We start from the raw sequence: 16,968 nt of genomic DNA on the forward strand, positions 1-16,968 counted from the left end.
TTTGATAAGTTTTTTTCAGGGAATTGTAAATAAACTTTGAAATTTATTAAATTAAAATTAGTCAAGTTCCAAGTCTTACAGAAAAAAAAACACTTGTTTAAAAATAGTAACAAATTACAATAATTATAATCTTTTTTTTTAATAGTTGTCTATCTTGCTAAATATATCTATATAATTATAAAACTCAAATGACTTTGTAACGGGTGTTGTAACTCACATCCGGTTTATGACTTCCATTTGCACATGAGTACATGAACATAAACCCATAACAGCGTGAACAAATACACACAAATGGCTACTTTTGCAGAATTTGACCTTTCTTAAAAAACATTCATACATTTTCTTCCACACCACCAACATAAATAAATAAGCCCGAAAATATGTTGTTTTTTATTTGCGTTACAAATAAATAATCAATGCAACAATAAAACATATTGTTTTACTGTGTATGTTTTCAGCGTCTCAATTGTTGTTTTTTTCGCGTTTAAATCAAAAGATATATCAAAATTTGAATTTAATTTGATGTGTTATGGTATCTGTTCAGTGCACATTTACCTATAAGTATGGCAAACCACTTATAATTTAATGGCTGCAAGTTTTTTTTTTTAATAAACAATCATAAACAGAACGACTTACAGAAATCTATCTATATTCTTTTTTTCATTTGATTATACTTTCATAGAAATGTTTATATTATGTCACAAAAAACTATTTTTGTAAATATAGGGATACGCTACAACAGAACATCGACCCCTCTAATTTGTTTTTTAGGAATAATAGAGGTCGCTGAGAACGAATCTGATAATAAAACCCGTCGCAAATTTACCGTTTGCATGGTATTAACCCCTGAACCCAGGGACTATTTTCTACCATTTTACAGCTTCCGTTTACTCTAAGCGCGAGCGCCACGACTGTTCAATGTACCTTCACGTATCAAACTGTCTTTTCACATGGCGTAATAATCTTTTGTGGAACATTTAAAATTATATAAAAAAGAAGAAAAGCATTTCAAGTGGGGTGGGGTTAATTTCAAAAGGACATTTTTTTCAGAACTGAATTTTGACTTTTTTTTTTTCATTAGCGGATAATTTAAAATTTGAAGAAAATGTTTTAAAAATACATTATAGTATTTTTTGGTAGTTTTTAATGCATTTTAAACAAAGTTTTCACAAGCGGTTTACAAAACAAACTTTTTGATGTTTTTCTTTCTTTTATTTTTGAGGGAGGTTCAATTATACAACTTGTGTGGCTTAATAGGTGCTTCTACACTTTAATAAACCGTTTTTCCCTAAGTAACGCAGCGACATTTACTGATTAGAATACCATTTAACATTTTTAGGAGATTTTACTATTTTCTGTTTACATCGCCTGAGGAGGCGCAGGGGGCGGGGTGAGGTTGGGGCATGCACTAGGTGTATCAGAATTTTTGTAGGAATTTTTGACACCCCTAACACGAAACTGTGAATAAAATATAAGATATTCGTAATTTCTCTTTTAAAAGTTTATTTTCTTCCAAAACAAACTATTAAAGTTGTATAAAAAGTAATAGAAATATTATTTTTTTTTATTAAAAAAAAAAACAATAATGAAATTAATTCAATTTTACGAGTTCAGTATCAAGTATCAAAATGTTTCTATTGATTCTATTTTTACGATATTTTCAGGGTCAATGTGAAATTTTATGCTCTTTCCAATAAACCGAATATAATATTTTAGACAAACGTTTTTTTTTTAATTCACGCCCTACACCATTTTGAAATGTCTATTAAAAAGTAAATAATTAATTTACTCACCAAATCACAAATTGAAGATAAAAGATCAATAAATAAAATATTCAAATTTAAAACAAAAAAGAAGTGGTTTATTTTAGAAATTTACCTGTAAAGTCCGAAGTTTAAAACCTTTTATTTTTAATCACGTTGGTTTTTTGTTTGTTTGTTTTTTTGTGAATGAAACATTGGTCCTTGCTCATTTGATTGAAAATATATTACGGTTTGAATTACATTTTTCGAATAGTTATAAGCTTGGAAATACAAGGGGTCGAATTATTCAATATTTTTCACGTAGTTTCTGACACACATAGGCATGCACCCAACACCACCCCGCCTCCCCCCACAATGTAAATCGAAAACATTAAAATCTCCTAAAAATGTTAAATGTTAAAATGTATTCTAATTGGTCAGCGCGTTACCGAGGTAAAACGGTTAATTTAACTGCAGAATTGTATCAGAATTTTGGGGGAAATTTTGACACCCTAACACAAAACTGCGAATAAAATATGTAAAAAAAAACCGTAATTTCTCTGTTTAAAGTGTTGTTTATTTTCCAGAATAAACTATTAAAGTTGTTTAAAAAATAGTAGAAATATTATTTTTTTTATTTTTTAAAAAACTGTGTTTACAAAATGCCGGCGCGCCTGCATGCAGCCATTTTGTTTACGTAATGAAATCAATTGAATTTTACGAGTTATTTTTTCTCTTTAAAATCTATCAAAATTTATCTATTGATTCAATTTTTACGATATTTTCAGGTTCAATGTGAAATTTTATGCTCTTTCCAATAAACCGAATATAATATTCTAGACATGTTTTTCTTAATTCACCCCCCCCATTTTGAAATGTCTATTAAAATGAAAATAATTGATTTTCTCATCTCAAATTTATATATCACAAATTGAAGATAAAAGATCAATAAATAAAATAAGCTAATTTAAAACAAAAAATACAGTTATTTGCAAATTTACCTGTAAAGTCTAAACCTTTTTAAAAAAATACGTTGCATTTTTTTTAAGTGAAACCTTATAATCTTATTATATTGCACAGAAAGTTTTGTTTTATTACGACAATTATTTCTATTTCATTAAATGTTTTTTTTGAGATATTAGAAAAAAAAATCACTCCATGAAGAAGAAATAAAATATATTAAATCAAAAACTCATATATTTCTTAGAGAGAAAAAAAATCAAAATTTTGTCGAATTGTTTTCGTATAATCGGCGAAAAATGATGCATTCACCAAACACGAGTGATACGTTTGCCAAACGCGAGTGAAACATTCCCAAACACGAGTGCATTCAACAATCTCGAGTGAAATGCTTGGCCAAACACGAGTGAAACATGCGGCTAAGCACGAGTGAAACGCACGAATATATATCAACAAAACACCAACAAAACAAGCGATTTAATTTTTACCCTTTAGACAAAATTAATTTAGATACAATCAACAAACTTCCAACCCACTCTTGATTGCATATATTTCGTTCTAGAATTAATTAGAGTCGTTTGTTTGTTTTCATGGGGACCAACCTCGCTAATATTACGCCGGCAAAATGAATACAGCTCATTCTGGCCCAATCGGGGAAAATCGCCGAGGGAACAACGACTGACGCTACCAGTCACGCTGTCGGATTCCAGCAGCAGTTTAACAGTCCTTATCAGGGCTAATAAGTTTTTCACAAATGCGATTCACTACTGCTTGCTTCCTGAGACCCACCAGCAACAAACTACACTTCCAGTCTCCAGCGCTCACCCCTGCAGCTTTCCAGTCCTTGATGTCTTTCAGCTCACTCCTACAGCCTTCCAGCCTTCGGTGTCTCCTGCAGCCTAGCTTGCCTTTTTTTTTTGCTCGCACTTGGCACCCTACCTGTTGTCCGTTCCTAAACACTGATCCCCCCGTTCTCTGTATTGTCTATACTCAGGGTCGTCCGTCCTTAACACTGATCCCTCTGTTCTCAGTGTTGTCCGTTCCTAAACACTGATCCCTCCGTTCTCAGTGTTGTCTATACTCAGGGTCGTCCATCCTTAACACTGATCCCTCCGTTCTCAGTGTTGTCCGTTCCTAAACACTGATCCCTCCATTCTCAGTGTTGTCAGTTCTCAGTCGTCCGTTCCTAAACACTGATCCCTCCGTTCTCAGTGTTGTCTGTACTCAGGGTCGTCCGTTCCTTAACACTGATCCCTCTGTTCTCTGTGTCATCCGTTCCTTAACACCGACCCCTCCGTTCTCAGTGTCCACTTTTCGTTCCGGACCGCCATGACGTCCAGCTGATTGTTCGAGACCCAATGAGCAACCCTGAACCACGCTACGTCTAGAGTACCTGTTCCCAACCTTAGCCTCCAGTGACGTGCAGCCTTGCAGGCGAGTAGCATCCAGATGCAACGATTAATTTTTTTGCTTCCTTTAGAAAAAATAAAAGGCGAACCCTTGCCTTTAAGCAAACAACCCGTGTCTGTCATTCTTCTTTGCCTTTTTGCTGTTTACCGTTTGCCTGTGTCTCCCTTGTTAGTTGTTGGGTCGATTGCCCCTGGACGACTGGTCCCGCAACACATGTTTTTCTTTGAGAAAAGAAAAAAAAATTATTTGATGTTATTTTAAAGGCAAAAACTTATAAGAAAAATATCACTAGTTTTCAGCTATGGAGGCATAAATTTCTTCACGCGATCGTGTGGTTTTTACGTCCTTTTGTTCATCCGTAGTTCCAAACAAGGAGAAACACTCCGTCGTTTAAAATTTCTTTTATTTAAAAATAAATGGAATTTAAAATATAAATATGGATAAATTCTTTACAATGAAAAATGAATTTACACATTGAATTGTTTTTTTATAGGTAAGTGATTTTTTGGAATTCATATCGATTTTTTATACTCGAAACAAGTAGAATTTCGTTGATTTTCTTCAAATATTTTAAAAAGAAAACCGATTTAAAAAACAAATATTGCATAATTTGCTATTAGACCTGTTATTTTTTAATTTGGTCTTTGCTCCTTTAATTGAAAAAAAATAGGGGTTGAATAACATTTTTCAAGTAGTTATAAGCTTGTAAAGATAAGAGGTCGAATTATTTAATTTTTTTCACGCATTCTTAAGATCGGTTTGTGACACTGCTACAGAAGCATCTGTTAAGCAACACAGGTTCTATAAGTGAATCCCCGCCCCTCCAAAAAAAAAGAACGAAAAACTTAAAAATGTTTGGTGCTTATATTTTCGCCAATCGCATTAAAAACGACATAAAAAAAAAGTCACCCCCAAAAGTACTATAATGCATTTTTAAAAATTTTGTTTGTTTTTTCTTCAAATTTTATATCATCCGCCAATGATAAAAAAAAGAATTGAAAATTCTTTTCTGAAAAAAAAAAAATGTCTTTCTGACCCTCCCCCCAACTTGGAGTGCTTTTCTTCTTTTTCATATAATTTTAAATGCCCCATAAAAGATTTGTACGCCATGTGAAAAGGCAGTTTGGTACATGAAGGTAAATTCAACAGTCATCGTTTATGTTACCGCGCGCTTGCGCATAGCGTAAACAGAAACTGTAAAATGGCGGAAAATAGTCCCTGGGTTCAGGGGTTAATACCATGCAAACGGTAAATTTGTGACGGGTTTGATTATCAGATTTGTTGTTAGCGACCTCGATTACCCCTAAAAAAACACAAATTAGAGTGGCCGATGTTCTGTTGTAGCGATTGCCACTATTTTCTTTAAGTCACAAGTGTCACGCTCATTAGGGACTGCCAAACGATTGTGAAGATTGGACTGCATGTTTCCGTGGCGTCAGATTTGTGTTAACTATACGAACTATGGAAAAGCAGAAGCGACTTAATGATTTTTTAAAACCTTTGTTTATCTTCTTTAAACTGCAATTAATAATTAATCTTTGTTATAATTTTGTTAGTTTTTAAGATTTACATAGTTTTATGATTAATAATATTAAAAACATTTGTATATTAAGTATGAAATACGGTTTTACTGAATGTTCATTTGGTTACCTACGGGGTTCCATATTTTATTCGGTAAAAAGAGACAAACAAAATGCTTAATATTGTGCAATAATATTTTCAAATTGATTTTAATCTGGCGATAAAATTGCTGACAAGAGTCATGTTTATATTAAAACTTAATATTAAAAAAAATTAAACACAATTAAATAAAAATCTATGTTGTAACGGAATATTTTGAAATGATGGAATTGTATTCGTTTTAACATTTTAAAAATTAATTAATTTTTAGGAAGTTTCTTTTTCTTGGCAATTCAACTGATTATAGTATACATTAATTCGAAAAAAAACGCTATTTAAAAAAATAATAATAATAAATTTATATCATTTTTTTAATTGCAAGTTCAAGGTAAATTTTTGTTCAATATGTGTATTTAAATTAAAACAAAATAAATATGTTTTACTTATTTGAACTCTTATGTTTCATAATAAATAGAAATTTCGATAGATTTAAATGTATTTTGTTCCTAACTCTAACCCTAACCCGGACTCGGACACACGCTAAAAATATGTATATTTTACGAAAACTGCATTTTATAGGTAATTTCTCTCTAAAATGGATAAGTATCGAAAATTCTCACCATTAGGAAGTCTTTTATATAAACTATGCCAGTTTACCGTAATTATTCACACTTTTAAATATATACATATGCACATAAAGTTATGAAGAGTGCAGTATCCGAGCAAAGCCGGGCGGAACTGCTAGTAATATATATATATATATATATATATATATATACACACACATATATATATATATATATATATATATATATATATATAGTCATCTACATAAGTACTGTTTCGCTGTATCACAGCTCATCAGTGTGGCTAGACAGGCAACTACCTCAAGCCAGGACCGCCTGTACGACAGTCAAGGCTTCTAACCATTACGCTAATTGGCGGCTTTTGTGCGAGTAGTGAATCAACAATGTTTTGACATTGTCTGAAATACTTTAGCTCGATTTGTTTACACAAAGTGCATATGTGTATGTGTGTGTGTGTGTGTGTGTGTTGATGTTTCGTCAAAATTAAAGAAATATGTACCAAAGCTATACTTGTAATATTATGTGACTGTAATTATTCCCTTTACTTAGTTCTTCTAATCTGTGTATTTCAGATCTTCATCATTGTGATGTCATCCTGAAATAATATCAAAATAATGTATACTTATCTATGATGAAGATTGACTTGGCCTGATCCTAAGCGCAGAACCATCCTGTAAGCTCCTTCGCATCCACCAGTATAACAATCAAACAAAAATCACTCTTGAGGATGATGATCAACTAGGCTTTAGCCCAACTCTCTTTTCTCAGCTCAAAACCGCTGTTGTTGCTGCCATGAATGATATTGGTTGTCAAAGTTTCCTGACCAATATTAAGGTGATCCATCGATTGCGACTGAGAAAGCATGACGTCATTTCTGTCATTATGCGGATGCACGTCACCAACAACAAAGGTATCAACATCCTTGGTGCAATTATTCTCTGACTGGAGGAGTATTTGCGTTTTCTATACAGTGCGATTACATTCAACACATGCGAGCACCAACATTCCCCTCTAACACTACTGGCCAACCAATGGCCTGATCGACCCACGAGTTATATTAATGTCCTAGAAACGGTACCATACTGTGACAATGGACCAGTCAATAGTATCTCTCGGTTACACGCCTTTTTCTGAGAGAAGAGTAAAACTATATCTGGGATGTTGGGCGTGGCTGGCTCCTTCACTCTCTCACGATGATGTTTTCATTCTGGTTGTACTCTAGCTGAAATTCCTTTCAATTCAAGCACCGTTTCGACAATTAAGGCAGACATAACACGACATGCAACACAATTGTGACACATGAGGAATCTTAACTATTTTATTTCACAGTTATATTACAATGTTTTATTAAAGAATCGGCAATTATTAAATTAAACCTTTAACTTATGACCTGTACTTTGGGGCAATTGTGTCAAATCCGGGGGTAATTGTGCCAACTAAAAAAGTGCTCTTTATATGCGTGCTTGCCAAAAGAGCACTTTTAGCTAGTAACCACTGACTTGGTGCAATTACCCCAAAGTAAGGTACTAAACTAGAACGCTGGAAGGGGGGAGTCATCCCCTGTTTTACAGAGAGACAAAAATATGCTTCTTACCCCATGGCTGTCAGAATGAAAAGAGGTTGAGAGGAGCCAAATACATTGTTGTTCACTTTTCCCTCTGTATCACTCCGCACGAGACCAATCACCCCCGGACATGCTTGTGGGGATAGCTAGGACGGCCAGTGGTACTAGCAAAGAAATAGTATCACACGCCTCCTCATGTAGTGCCAAACCATGAAGCAAATATTGACCTTGATGCTACACCACACACCTGTTCCCATCTAACCACACTTGCAAGACGATGTAAAGGCAAGTCTAGATCAAGACATAACACTACAAGTCATGGAACCAGTGATCCGGTAATGTGGTGCCATAGAATGGTCATCTGTGCAAAAAAGAATGGAAAACCTCGTCGTACTGTTGACTTCCAATCTCTCAACGCTAATGCGGTAAGAAAGATTCACCACACACAATTACCATTCTACCAAGCAAGGTATGTACCCCATGGTAAAGACGTTGTTCCATGTCTTGAATAGTTAACACAGTGTGCCAATCCACAACGAAGATAAACACCTCACAACTTTCATTACCTTTTTGAGGAGTCACACCCACGTCTGGTTACCACGCTACTTCAACAACCAAACAACCACATATTATTCTACCTAATGATAAACAGCACGCGTCTGTTGCCACCATGCCAACACCAGTGAATGATGCACATCCTGTGTGAGACGAACAAGATTCAGAGAAGTGATCGCACATAGCAGTGACGTCACAACCTATGATCCCGTCAACTTTGAACACCACAAACAACAGCAGCCAGAAGCTCAATTGTGACACCAAGACGCTCGAATCGAAATAAATTAAACCGCTATGGCTGAAAGACTATGTTCAAACAGTTGGGTCATATTAATTTCCGGATAGAGGGCAGTTCATACAGTAAAGTAATGTTATTCAATTTACTTAGTTCTACCAATCTATGTATTTCAGATCTTCATAATTTCTGATGTCATCCTGAAAATGGTGTATAATTATTTAAATATGAGATGCTTTCGTCTGTGTGTCGTTGTGCCTTTCTGTTCGTTGTTGAAGAATCTGTTCTGATAGAAAATATCTTGTCTTCAAATTTTCCAGTTTAACAAATGTCGATGAAATTCTATACGCGGGAGAGGTTCAAACTCAACTCCTGATTTTCCGTGCGACAGGCATGTACTTTAATACTCAGCAAAATTATCAAATCGAGCGAGGATTTAAAGCTTCTTTCAAACAATTTTATTTCAAACTACTGTTCTTATAATATAAATGTACACACGCGTATTTGCTTGATTTACGGACTGTTTTTTTCCTCAAAAGTAGCCACATAGATTTGCTAAAAAAATAATGGAGGTCACAGTGTCAATCTCCTTAGTTGACCAAACTCCAGCCCCGACTATCTCTCTTACTACACCTGAATCGATGAAGACAACACGGACGTCAATGAGATGCTGAATTCATACAGGAGTTAAATCTAACCATGAGGCAGCATCAATATATTGTTCACAGGACGACGTTTGTCACCTGGAAAAGGCTGTGTGTGCACATTTACACAAACATTTAAATCGATGAGAAACAGCACGGCAAGACGGTAAATGCTACTAACACGCCTGGCTGGCTTTGTATGTATCGCATTTTCTACGTCACCGACAGGAATTCTGCCATACATTTTCTCATTGATACAACAACAGAAATAAACTAATTAAGAAATGACACATAGACACCAGTCTTTTTACAAACCGTGAACCACTCTCTCATTCCAACATACGGTCACAAATTGGTAAGTTTAGAGTTAAAAAACACGGAAGACATATACACTAAAATGTTCCAAACATTACATAGACGATACAGTGAAACATGACGTCTAATATCATATACAAACTCAAGGTCCGACTGTAAGCGCGCACCAATGCAGACTGACTCTATCGCTTCAAGACAGCTAAACAAGAGTTCAAACACATGCTGGATTAAGGAATTATTCGTCCGTCTCAAAGCAACTAGTCGTCACTACTTCACATTGTTCCTAAGAAGACAATAGGTGACTGGTGTTCTAGTGGGGATAAAAGGGCAGTTAACAGCTGAACAATATCGGATAATTATCCAATACCTCATTTGCATGATTTTTTTAATTCGCTGAATGGAAAATCAATTTTCTTCAAGATTGGCCTTTTACACGCATTCTCGATCCTGAAGACATCCCAAAGATCGCCATCACTTTTTCATTCGGATTTGTTATTGCCTAGAATGCTTTTTGTGTAAAGCATACATCGACGACTTTTTAGTTGCAAGCTCGTCAACAAATGAGCATATTCAACACCTCAACCAATTATTTCACAGACTCTCGGAATATGACATGATCATAAATCCTAACAAATGTGAGTTTGGTGTTTCGTCATTATCTTTTCTTGATGATATTATTGAGTAGGATAGCATAATAATTCCAAGTAGAAAGATTCGTTCACATAAATAAAAAAAAACGATCTCACAAACTATAACTGCTACATAACTTACTATCTACATCAGTCTAATATAAGCAGAACAACAAAAATTGCCACAGTTATTAGTTTGTTCTTCTTGTTAAAAACATCACAGAGTTACACATATCTTGCATCGTTTAATGCATCACTGGAGATAGTTTTTGTAGAAGGTGCAAAAATTTAGAAATCAAGCTGTATACTCTGGAAAATGCTTTCCTTTCAAAAACAACTTGTTTCAAGATGATGTTTCGGATGATGCAAGGTGATGCAGAGCAAGTGCACGGCAGATAATTTCATAGATGTCTGCGCTTCTGATCTCAAACAATGTGTGTTGTGCATCGATGTGATATTTTGCAGGGATATTTGCTGATTTGGCCCAACTTCTTGGTTTTTATAGTTTACATATATTTCATGAAAGCTGAAGCATAATAAACTCCTGTAAATGTGGATACCGGTTTAACACACGTAGCGTGAATATTCCTTCGGTACAGTATGGTAATCAATGCGTTTTTGCTTCTGGAAAGTTGTCAGCAACTTAGAAATCCATAAGCTAATTTCCACAGACCCTGCACTAATCATGACCTTTTAGGTGATTTGGCGAATAGTCAAGCATGGATCTTCAAAAAAATTAGCCTCACCATGGCTGAGAGTTGCCTCATCAATGACAGATGGAGGGCAACCAAGTTTAGGTGCTGCTGCTACAGATTTCATGACATGTTGAAATTCCCAATGTCAACGTTTTACAAGATTAATATGATGTGACATTGTTTCTTGTAATTTCATCATAAGTTTACTGTGGTGTGCGTGATTTCAAATAAAAGAACAGATCATAGCATCACACTTGATAGGATCCATGTCACACTTAACTAATTTCAAACACTTGCAAATCGGGAACAACAACTAGTTCAGAGTTGTAATTTGCCACATGACCCATACAGATATAAATCATTGCATATGCAACATTTCTACTAGATCAGACAAACGGAAGTGGGTCAAGGTCATTACTTATTGAAGATTCCTTGTATTTAAAAAAATCATGCACAATAAACATATATATGAAAACAACAATGATAAAGGGCTAAAACCTTAAGTAGATATTTAGACATGAATACTTAATATAAAATTTTATTGGGATGTAATAAACTTTTTTGAAATATAAACACTGTTAAAACGTTTTATTGAGATGTGTTACATTTTAAAATATATTTTCAAAATGTCAAAACGTTTTATTGATATGCATTAAAATTTAAAAAAAATAAAAAAAACTGTTCAAATGTTTTTATTGATATGTATTAAATCATGATTTTTAAAAATTTTATTGAGATGTATTAAATCATAATTTTTTAAAATTTGATAAAACGTTTTATTGAGATGTATTAATTAAAAAAATAAAAGAGCTGTTAAAACTTTTTATGTATTAGATGTGATAAATAAAAAATACTGTTAAAATGTTTTATTAAGATGTATTATATTCAAAAGAAACAAAAACGTGAAGTTAACACGTGAACTCGGCATAAAAGCTGTATGTTTTTTGGGTGGTTTTAAAGATTTACACGGGAATAAAAACTTTGTATTTAAAAGTAAATTAACATAATCAAAGTATCATATTATTTTATATCGTTTTTGCATGAGAAAGTAACACAAATTTTTAACACAATAATACCAACACACATATAAAAATACCAACACACACATAAAAAAAGGATACCAAAATATGTTTTTTAATTCTTTGCAAAATTTTATCATTTGTGAATAGAACATACTACCAAATTCCAGACATTGACAAAATCTCAAGAGTACAATTGTGTGTTAACATGTTTGTCTAAAGCTGATTTCATATAAACAGAAGAGCTACATTATAAAAATATTTTCAGTTTTTCTTATTTTACTTTGAAGGGAAGATCAAAACTTACTTGGCTTGGCTTGCATGTGTGCGTGCTTCAAAGGGTCGATTGTGTAACAAAAATATAGAAAGAAGCTTAAAATGGTTACATCCAATTGATTTTATGAGTAACGGTCATGACCATGATGCAAAATATCGCCATGTCTATGCAAAAGAAAAAGGCGAATAAAAAAAGACGTGTACAGAATAGAGGACGAGTAAAAAGAAAATGTGTAAGTAAACTTGAAATGTGTTGAGTTTTTGACTTGGACGTTTTGACAACAGAATTTCGAGTTGTAAAGTTAATAGGTTTGACAAAAGGGTGTCTTGTGGATTTGAAAGTTTTGAAAACAAAGTGTAAAGTTTTGGAGTTGCAAGTTTTGATAACAGAATGTTTAATTTTTGAATTGGAAGTTTTAAAAATGTCGAATTAACCTGATAAGTCGAAGTACTCAGAAATCAAAGGGATCCCTACCTGTGGCTCACACTTGAACACTATATGAGATACATAGATATTTGTATGTTCTATTAAAGTTCTTTTGTATTCAATATATTTTTGCATATGACAATAAATGTTCTAGGCAAATGTTACTTGCACTTGGTTCACAGGTATATTGGCCATGTATTAAAAATTTATTTTGTCTGATTTAAGTTCCTCAAGTTAAATTTTAGAGTTAGAAGGTTTGACAACAGAGTGTCAAGTTTGGATTTTGCAGTTTGGCAACAGAGTGCACATTACACAGCAAATGTTACGTCTATGCAAGCAATCACATACTTCACAGGAATGAAATTTGTTTTTTATTCAATTATTTTATTTAAGGGGTGATGGCGCATCCATACTTCATCTCATACATTTCAACCAACAAATAATCTAAAATTTTTGTCTATTTTTGAAGAATTGCTAGAATCTCTCTTGCACTTGGTTCACCAGGTATATTTGCGAGGTAGTGTTTAAAATAGCTTTGTCTGATTTAAGTTCCTACTATAATTATAGAATACAGATTTTCTAAAGATTACAGTTTCTTTTCTATGTCGTACATCAAACCCTGGTATTTCGTTATATGTCCAACCATTGTTCCCAGGACTTGCTGGAACATTTAATATTCAACATTTTACAGATGATGTGGATCTGGTATTTCGTTATATTTTTTGTCACTCTGTTTATCCAAATATTAACTTCTTAATTTGATTCTTTTTCCTTCTTGTCTCATTTTATTGTGTAAGCTTCAATTGCTCCGTTTTCTAAGTAAATGTACCTGTAGCAATCGTAGTTATAGTCGATGGTGTATATGTCCAACTGTTGTTCCCAGGACTTGCTGCAGCATTTAATATTCAACATTTTACAGATGATGTGGATATATTTACACAATCCATTGTATTTCATTGTGTAGTAGCCATCCTTTAGCAAATGTCAAATGGCTAAAACTAACTTCTCTGTTGCACAAACTAAACTTGTCATGCTGAGATCATATTAGAAGCATTGGAAATAAAACTTTAATCGTGAGCAGTCATTATAATTTTCCTGATAATAGCGGCGCTTTCCTCTTTTAAGCCAGTCTATAAAAACTTCCATATTTATAACGTCCTGGGTGAATAAATCCAGAAAATATTTGTAATGCTATTGTTTGGCTCATTTGTCCAATTTTCTGTAACGAAACTTCTGGAGTATTTTAAAAGACTCGTTTTGGTGATTTCCGTAGCAGGCTTGTTTTCTGATTCTTTCATATTTGCAAAACGGTCTTGTGCAAAATAGTTGTCCGACTATGTGATAGAGGTTGTCCTACTGGTTCTTGCTTCGTAATGCTGGTATACAATGAGGTATGGATTTCATAAGATCAGATATTGATGCAATAAATATGACTTCTGTCCAAAGGAACCACGTACTCCACAAGCATGTGGTTGGTCTCTTTTATTTTGATTTTTATCACTGTTTTTCCTGGGGATGGGGCATTCTATGGGATGCAAAACATTTTTTCATTAGTTTAATTACTCCACCCAGGAAATCTTTTTAAGATTCTACACGTCCCTTTTAGTTCTATTATCTGTATTTTTTAGCACTTCGTTCACCAGGTATATTCGCCAGATAGTTTTTGAAATTCTTTTTCATTAGCCATGTTGACGAGTATGATTTATACATTCTAAAGATTCCAGTTTCTTTTCATGTCCTACACACATCCTTGGTATTTTGTTATTTTCCCTCTATGGTCTGTTAAGTCCAGCTTAATTAAATATACTTTCTTCCAGTCGGGTTGCTACTTTCTCCCTCTTGTCCCATATAACTATGTCAGTCTCCCGTATGTGTTTTGATATGACGTAACAAATTTGACTTCCATGCAAAAGAACCACATACGTCACAAGAATGTGGTTTCTCTCCCGTATGTGTTTTCATATGATTCAAAAAACTTGACTTCCACACAAAAGAACCACATACGTCACAAGAATGTGGTTTCTCTCTATTTTTTTCATTTTTCTTATCATTTTGTTTAAGCCAGGGATGGGGCATCCTACCAGATGCCAAACATACACCTGCTATTTTAGACACTCCCACCGAGAGATCTTTTGAGATTCTAACCGTCCCTTTAAGTGCAATTGTTTGAATCTCCTTTGCACTTGGTTTACCTGGTATATTTGTAAGATAGTTTGTAAAATTCTTTTTCATAAGTCCGGTTGCTCCTATAATTAATGGAATGATAGAGATCTTCTTAAGGTTCCAGTTTCTTTTCATGTCATACATAAGACCCTGGTATTTAGTAATCTTTTCCCTCTCAGCTCTGTTTAACCCAGCATCATTCGGGACACTAACTTCCACCAAGGTCGCTTCCTTCTCCTTCTTGTCCCATATTACAATGTCGGGTTTTATAGCTCCGTTTTCTAGGTATGTGGCTGTAGGGATTGCATAGTCATAGTGGATGGTATATGACTTGTTTCCGACTGTTCTTTCAGGTATATGTTCCCATGACTTCTTACTGCATTCGATATTTAACTTATTGCAGATCGTCCAGTGGAGATATTTGCATACTTCATTGTGTCGCATTGTATAGTAGCCGTCCCCTAGCAGAACCTTACAGCTAGAAATCAGGTGGCTCACACTCTCTGTTTCTCTCCTGTATGTTTTTTCATATGATTCAACAAATGTGACTTCTGTACAAAAGAGGAGCCGCATACTTCACAAGAATATGGTTTCTCTCCTGTATGTTTTCTCATATGAGTCAATAAATTTGACTTCACTGCAAAAGCGGAACCGCATACTCCACAAGAATGTGGTTTCTCTCCTGTATGTGTTTTCATATGATTCAACAAATGTGACTTCTGTGCAAAAGAAGAACAACATACTTCACAAGAATGTGGTTTCTCTCCCGTATGTGTTGTCATGTGATTCAACAAATGTGATTTCAGTGCAAAAGAAGAACCACATACTTCACAAGAATGTGGTTTCTCTCCTGTATGTGTTTTCATATGAATCAATAAACTTGACTTCGATGCAAAAGAAGAACCACATATTTCACAAGAATGTGGTTTCTCTCCTGTATGTGTTTTCATATGATTTAACAAATGTGACTTCTGTGCAAAAGAAGAAAAACATACTTCACAAGAATGTGGTTTCTCTCCTGTATGTGTTCTCATATGAATCAAGAAACTTGACCTCCATGCAAAAGAAGAACCACATTCTTCACAAGAATGAGGTTTCTCTCCCGTATGTGTTTTCATATGATCCAACAAAGTTGACTTCTGTGCAAAAGAAAACCCACATACGTCACAAGAATGTGGTTTCTCTCCCGTATGTGTTTTCATATGATTCAATAAACTTGACTTCCATGCAAAAGAAGAATTACATACTTCACAAGAATGTGGTTTCTCTCCCGTATGTGTTTTCATATGCCTAAACAAATGTGACTTTCGTGCGAATGAATAACCACATACTTCACAAGAATGAGGTTTGTCTCCCATGATTGCTCGCATCTAATTCCACAAAAAATATATGCAATGGACAATATGATGAGATATGTTAGCAAATTTTTACTTTAGAAATTTTATCCGAGGAAATTATATTGTTATAAACTTATTTAAGTCACCAATGATGTAAGGTCCTTCTTCATTTATGTATTCCTTTTCAGTGTTGCAAATTCTGAAAATATAAAATAAATTTAAAAAAAATATCGTTAATTTAGTTAAATTGAAGTTATTATGTTAATTTTTATGAATATAAATTTATTATTAATTGAATTCAAAATAAAATGACTATAGTTTTAATTAATACTGGTTTGTTAACAAAATTATTTCTTCTACTTTCAAATATTTAACAAAAATCTTTTTACATACATTCATTGTAGAGATGAGGATTGATTATCCATATTATTTTTGATTCTTCAGAATAATGTTCTCATCTTTGGTGTTATTTTCACAACGTTTTTATGTTACCTCTGATCTTATTCTGGTGTATTTTGTAGAACTTGGGCATCTTTCTCTTGAACACAGAAATCTATACACAATTCTAATGTTCGTTTGTTTGTTTAACCATTATCGACCGTCTTTGGGTCATTTAATGCTGTCTATAAGGTTTGAATTGTTTTAATACTTTCAGAGTCGATTTTCTCTGTGTGTATTTGGATAATGTTTCGGAATAGTGTATTTGATGGCATTTATACATTATGGTAAAGGTTTACTATTTTTAAGAAATTTAGAATAGTTTTAGAGTTTTCTTTTTCAAAGAGTTCTT

Source organism: Euprymna scolopes, chromosome 46 (genome assembly GCF_053919585.1).
Source record: "Euprymna scolopes isolate OS-2025 chromosome 46, ASM5391958v1, whole genome shotgun sequence".
NCBI lineage: Eukaryota > Metazoa > Mollusca > Cephalopoda > Sepiida > Sepiolidae > Euprymna > Euprymna scolopes.